The sequence below is a fragment of the Coffea arabica genome, chromosome 4c (assembly GCF_036785885.1).
Source record: "Coffea arabica cultivar ET-39 chromosome 4c, Coffea Arabica ET-39 HiFi, whole genome shotgun sequence".
Taxonomy (NCBI): domain Eukaryota; kingdom Viridiplantae; phylum Streptophyta; class Magnoliopsida; order Gentianales; family Rubiaceae; genus Coffea; species Coffea arabica.
In genome coordinates, this window is record NC_092316.1 from 12,859,037 (window position 1) to 12,865,036 (window position 6,000).

A 6,000-nucleotide genomic window follows, 5' to 3' on the forward strand; every position below is an offset into this window, starting at 1 on the left:
GTGATACTCCAAAAATTAATATAATGGTATTTTAGAAAAATATTAGGCTAAATTTACTTTTTCAATAAAGTTAAATAATTTTTTTTTAAATTGTGTGTGAGAAAAAAATTAAGACTATCAAAGTAAAACGGAATGAGTAATTAACTTCCTAGCTGTCCAAGCATGAGAGCGGTTACCTACTCTTTTTTTTTTTTTTTTGCCAATCATCATTTCTACTCCTACTCTATCCTAATCTAATTAGGAAGAGATCCAATTGAACCTACGGAGGACTAATGGGGATAGAACTACCATCGAACCAGACGGATGCGCTTTTGAAGAACCACATATTGTGGCAATTGGTGGGAGGCAATGTTCGAACCCTTGCCGAACCTTGCCTCCCACCCCACCAAAGCTTTAAAGCCTTGGTGGTGACCACTAGCCTAAAGGTTGGTGGTGACCACTAGGTTGAGAGTGGTTACCTACTCGAGTGGTTACCTACTCGGTTCATTGTGCCCTTTGTCCCTTTTGTCCTCTATTAACACATATATACAAAGCGTTTGGGAAACTTGTCAAAATGTTTGTGGTTGCCATTGACGCGTCATTTCAGGATTGGTTGAAAAGTTGTCACATGACTGGATGCTTGCAATTTGGGGTCATTTTTTAACCACAGATTTGATTGATTTGATTGGGGAAATTAGATATGGAATTAGGTTACTTGTTGATAGGTCATAATTTGTTGCTAAATTTATAATTATTCTTCCCTTGATTTTAGTCAAATATTGTTTTAATTGTCGGATTCTACTTATATTTGGTTAATGGAGCTGATTATAGAAAAAGGATCCAAACGTGATTAAAAGTGGCAATTTTCCAGTTAATTTGATGGCGGCACGTTCGGGACCTGTTTCCAAGTCCGATTCAAACTCTGGACAGTCTTAGAGGAAGATTTGGAAGACTTGAATTCTAATTTTTAGTTTCATGGTTGAATTAGGAAACTTGAAATACTTTCTTTTGAGGTTTATTTTTCTATTTAGGAGACTAGTTTTATTTGGTAGTAGATTTCAATTAGGAAACTAAGGAGAAAAAGAAAGCCAGATTTCCATGTGATTGGGAGGGAGCCAACAACGTTTTCAGGGATTCTTATTATCTTTGCAATTGGGATCCTCTATTCCACTATTCGGTGCCAAATCCAGTGCCAATCCCACTTATCATGTGATGGTAGAAGAAATTTAAATAAATAGCACATGATAAATTAAATAAACATGACACTTGATATAAATATAGAAGTGACACTGAATTGCAACTGGAAAAGTGGCACTGAGGATCCCGTGTGTTATCTTTGCAGGGTCGGTCTCAAAGTAGAGGACGGCAGAGCCATTTGGCTTTTTGGCCAATCTTTTGTTCTCTCCAGTTTTTCTCTTATCAAAGACTAATACGGCTAGCTTTGGAAAAATGGTGTGAATTGCTTTAATTGGCTATGCGTAACTAAGTTCCTTTTCTAGTCTAAGGTCAATTTGAGGAGTCGGTTCCAAACATCTGTGAGATCGAATTATTTTACTTATTTCTTTTATTCATTGGTATTTGTACATTTTCTGATTTAACTTATTATGATTATTATGTTAGTTGAATGTCAAGGGCCCGATATTCGAATTAACCTAATAATCTACTGCCAAATTTATTGATTGAATCCATAATTGTTCAATTGGTTAATACCAGTGGCGACTAGCGTGATTGGTTTCATGTTAGGGAAACGTATGATCTAACTTAAATGAACCCTCGTAGCATGTTTGTTGGTTAGAATTGGGTTTTTATAATTCTTATTGCAATCAAGAAATTAAATCCTATGGTCGTACTTAGGGTTATTTCTTGGTTAAGGAAATAGTTAATGGTCGTACCTTGACTATCGAAAAAGTATGGAAATGTTGGTTGTTTATCGCGTGTATGACAACTATAACTAATCTATTAATGAGTAATTGAATTATCTTTGCATCGATGATTAGTTGAATGGACCGTGTCTGAAAAGTTGCACCTTTGACTAGAGTCGTATTGGTTATTGATTAACTCCTCTTTATTTCTCTTAGTCGTTTTATTAGTAGGTTAATTAGTTGGGGGAGGAATGGGTTGGGTGGTATGGGGGGAGGGAGTATAAGCGTGAGGTCTCGGGTTCGACTCATCTTACTTACACTAAAAACAAAAAGTTAGTTAATTAGTTATTTTATATTTTCTAAAAATTCCCCTTATTCTGAACTCTAGAAGAAACGAATTATCTCCAGTCGCTGTGGATTCGACCCTACTTGCCACTATATATGAGTTAATAATTTTCTGTCAGCGAGTCAATTCTGGTATATCGGATTAAGCAAACTCTTCGGAGCCATGGTGAATCAAATAACCCATTGCACATCTAAAGTCCCTACTCCAGTACCTGGGATTGATTGTTGACTGATTTTAGTGGTAGTTAGGTTTTAATTATTGCATAGGCTCGACATCTATCACTTGTTCCTGACTTTTTTAGTGACAGTAGCAATGGGAATGGGCTTAAGATTTTCGTGACAAACGTCAAAAATTTTTCTCCTATTCTCTCTCTCTCCAACCATCTTCTACGCTTCCATCTCCCCGAGTCCTTCTACCTCTCCCGCCCTGCTAGTCTCGTCGTCTGAATCTTGGATAAATTGGGTTACCCACTATCATAAAAGAAACAAAAATGAAGATTGCTTCTCCTTTTAAACTGCTAGCACTCCCCTTCCCAAAAATTCTTGGCATCATCATCATCGGCGAGGTTTTTTTTAATTACTTGATTGTACTTTTTAGGGTGTTGTAGGTGGAAGGTTGTGTGTTTCTCTAATGTTCCTCAAAGATGACTACGGATCAGAGTGAGTGTTTTCCATGATTTTTCCCATCTCTAAGACTCAATTCTTTTTCTCATCTACCTTTGCATTTTTTTATTTGTTTAATTCATGTTCCCAATTTCTTTTTTATTTTTATTTTTGTATCTTATGTTTCATTTTTTGACAATGAATACTGAATATGTTCAACTCTTGTTTAGTTGCTTGAGCTCCTATTTTGTTCCTTTTACGTTTTAGTTAGTTCTGAAATGATCAACGCTCTTGGTTCTTGATGTTAGAAAATTGGCTTAATTTCTTTTAGGTAGATTTCTTGTTTTGTGTGGAAATAACTAGTTTCCTAATTGGTTTTAGTTACTAGTAGTAGTCAAAGAATAATCTATTTAGTTTTGGATTAGAAGTTATTTCCTATTCTGTACAAATTTAGAAATTAGAATTGGTTTCTTATTGTTATTTGGGTTTTGGCCAAATAATATTCCCTATAAATAGGTGGGCTGACATACTACACAAGGTACATATAAGGGCACACAAGGGCAACATGTAGCAAGGGGTGGCAATTCCGGCACGACACGAACTTAACACGAAATTAATGGGTTTGGGTTGAGGTTTCGCGGGTTCGGGTCAGAATCGGGTCGAACCTGATGAATCCGAAAAGAAAATGGGTCGAATTCATGTCAACTCGTGGGTAACCCGATATGACCCGTTTACGAATTAAAATAATTTAATAAACATAAAAATTGTTTTATCTAACTAAACTAAGTTACTCTTTTTTTTCCAAAGGCATTAATCACTTAATTCTAAATGAATTTATTTAACTTGTGTGAAGTTGAAATTATTATATTTGGACAAATAATGTATTATATTATTTTTTACTTTTATACTGTTTTAATTTATTTTAGATTTGGTTTGGGATTATTTATTCAAAATTTTATTACTTGATTATGTAATTAGTTTTGTGCGAAATCGATTTTATTAGAAATTACAGTGGTAAATTAATAAATTAAAATTAAGTTTTGGGTCATTTCGGGTCAACCTGCCAACCCGAAATTTTCGGATTTGTGTCAAGTATCCTGACCTGTTTCGGGTTGGCTTTCTGTTATACTCGGGTCTCAACCCGACCCGCCAACCCGATTTGGATCCAATTGCCATCCTTACATGTAGCCTTATACATGGGGTGTGAGAGAGGGTTCTTGAGAGATGAGAGATGGTATACAAGGGTTGGGTTTGGATTCAAATTGTATTCTTATATAGGATTTTCCTCTCATAATAAAGAATGGGTTTCTCTCTGCGGACGTAGGCTCAATGGTGGAGTCGAACAGCGTTAAATATTGTGTATCGTTTATCTTTCATGCTTGTGGCTTGTTTGCCATTAAATTGCTGTATACTTGATATCTCAATAGTTGTTTATTATGCACTTGGATCCTAACACTTGATCTGGCTTTCACTTGTTAAGTTATCGCGTGATCCACTTTTGTTTCAACCTTTTTTATCATTCTTCCCTCATGATGGCTGCTAAAGCACTTACGAGTGAGGAAATTTTTCTCACAGGAAAGAAAACGGATATGACTTTAAGTTGTGCATGTTAGCAATTCTACCCCGAATTGTCATGTAGTTGTTTGACCAAATGTATTCAAGGAATCCGCATGTTATTAACCTTCATAACTGATATGTAAAAGTTAGTACTAGAAATTTGGAATTTATACTCCTTTATGTCCTTATTACTAGGAAATACCTGTGTTGTGAATGAGTAATTAGAGTAACAATCAACAAATTTCTACTATTTAGCTGAAAAGGACATGGAACAAAATAAAAGAAAATTGTTAAAATGTAATACTCTAATTTGTTTCTCTAAATATATAGAACTCATTATTCATAACAAGTGAGTGCTTTAATCGGTAAATTCACTATGAAATAAAGCATGATTTTGTATAGAATCAAAAACATTGTTTTCTTAAAAATGAGGGAACCTAGTGCCAAAAAACAAATAGAGAAGATCAAGGCTACTAAAGTGATGATATCACATTGGTATTATAATAATAATACCAAACAAAGCCCTTGCATCAAATTATTTTGGAATGAAATGAAACTTTTGAAACAGTTGCATTGACACTCTCACAAGGTGAATAATAATAAGTTGAGTTCTCAAATGTATAGATTACCTGTAGGTCATTGCACAGCATACCTGGAACAATATCATCAGCTGAACCAATTATTATAATAGGAAATTTAGGATGAAAGCACATGACTCAAATACTATGGCCTTCAAGCATTCAGAGACAATTTTTGACTTGATCATCCCACAGCCAATTGAAGTAAGACATGAAAAGGAGATCAGAATTGTATATATATTTAGACTATTTAATAAATTATAAGTATATGAGGATATGAAAAGCAAACCTTAATAGTGGGATCATCAGGATCCAATGATTAGTTAAACCTGCTTCCACCAAAACTGGAACAATTAAAAAAAAGTAGCTTCCAAAAAAAAAATACAATCCATTGATATCTTATCATACATATATAACAATGCTAATATGGAAAAAAGAACATCAGATTTTTGAATCAAAGAACTTAAATAACAAAAGACAAACTTTAACAAATCTAATCAAGGAACATAAGATGGAGGAGGGTAGCAAAATAAGCATACCTTCACAAAGGATTGAAATGGAAACCACAAGGAAAGGAAAGGGAAAGAGGAACAACCTATGGTATGAACCATAACCAACTGAACCAATGATGTTTTGTATGAACAACCCCCATTATTGTAGCTACCTCAAAAATCAGCTCAACAAATGCTATAGAAGGGAAAAAGTTTTGCGGTTACACTTCAAAGATGCTTTCCTAGAGATTCCTCATCTCTCATGCATTACTCCTATCTTAAAGATGCCATAATTATTCATTCTAATTAACCCACTATTTGTATGAGTTCAATTGCACATGTAGAAGTTTAGGAGAGGAAAACGTCTACAGTTACACCTCCACTATGGAGTAGTCAATTAATCATCATCTTGATACATTCATATAGTCTTAATGATGCTTCGATTATTGAATTTAATTAGTCCCACTCTTTGCCAAGTTCAATTGCTTGACTTATCATTTACAATAATTCCAAGTTCACCCAACTACCTTTTTGTGTTAACTATAGATCTACGGATGGTTAAAAAGGTAAAACTGTCACTACAAC